This window comes from Mycothermus thermophilus, assembly GCF_041956435.1.
Source record: "Mycothermus thermophilus strain CBS 625.91 unplaced genomic scaffold VTJ04scaffold_4, whole genome shotgun sequence".
Taxonomy (NCBI): domain Eukaryota; kingdom Fungi; phylum Ascomycota; class Sordariomycetes; order Sordariales; family Chaetomiaceae; genus Mycothermus; species Mycothermus thermophilus.
Window position 1 is genome coordinate 3090618 of NW_027191430.1, and position 1121 is coordinate 3091738.

Below are 1121 nucleotides of genomic sequence, written 5' to 3' on the forward strand. Positions count from 1 at the left end.
GTTGACCATGACTCTGGTTTCCCCCACTTTGCTGCCCTGGAGTCTCTGAATGAGAAGTGCGTTCTAAACACCGGAATGTTGTCTCCATCTTTGACAACTCCTTTTCCATCCGCTTAAAATCAAGTATTGTGCCATTATCAAGCAGCGCTCTCGCCTTGAATATTCTAGCCTTGCGGGCAATATGGCAACGCCTGATCCTGTTGAGCAGAGGCACGAGCCGCCTCGTGTGACCACAGGTGACCATGAACGACAACAAACCCGTCGAAAGTTTCCTGAATGTAATAGGAAATCCATACTACCACGTTCTCATTTTCCGCCATGCTTACTGACAGTAGCGTCCCTGATGCAGCAGCTGTTAGGCGATATGCCGACCTTGTTACGGACTACGCCGATGACATCGCAGACGATTATACCTTTCTGGCAGAATTCCTCTCGCGGGCTCATACGGTGGAAGAGTCTTATTATGGGCCAAATCCCGTGCAAATATCTGTTCATCAAGCACCATTCCCACCTCAGACGGTCCGGTTCGCATCGGTGTTCAGGGTACTAGGTAGGCCCCGACTCTCTCTGAGAGCCCGGTGCAGGTGCGAAGCGAAGCGCGGTCCTCCACCACACGCAGCGCCCACAACGCAGCGATCCCACCCACAGAAGCCCCCTTTCCCACAAAATCCAGTCAACCGCAGTGGCAAGGGGGGCTCGCCCCCTTGACCCCCCATCTTTGAGCCGAGGCAGCGCTGTCAACCCTAACCCTCAGTCAGCCAGCTTCAACAAACTTTGAACAAAAATCGAAAAGACCCCGGAAAACGCGTTTTCTCGCAGAACCGGGAGTTTGTTGAAAGTCAGGAAACAGCCTGTTTCTGCAGTTTTGGAGCCAAATCAGCCTAAAAAACACTCTCTCTCAACCTCACACGAAGTAAACATTACCATCAAAACAGTCCATAGGTTACATAATCACACAACCAGACCAAGCCATTCCCACCCCCATCGCATGCCAAACCACCTTAAATAGCGTTGTAGAGATCAACCTCCTCCAGTATCGCAGGGACCATCTCTTCCGTAACCCGCTGACCAGCCCTCTCCGCCACATCTATCTCCCGGTGGATATGGTTGTTTGTACGGTT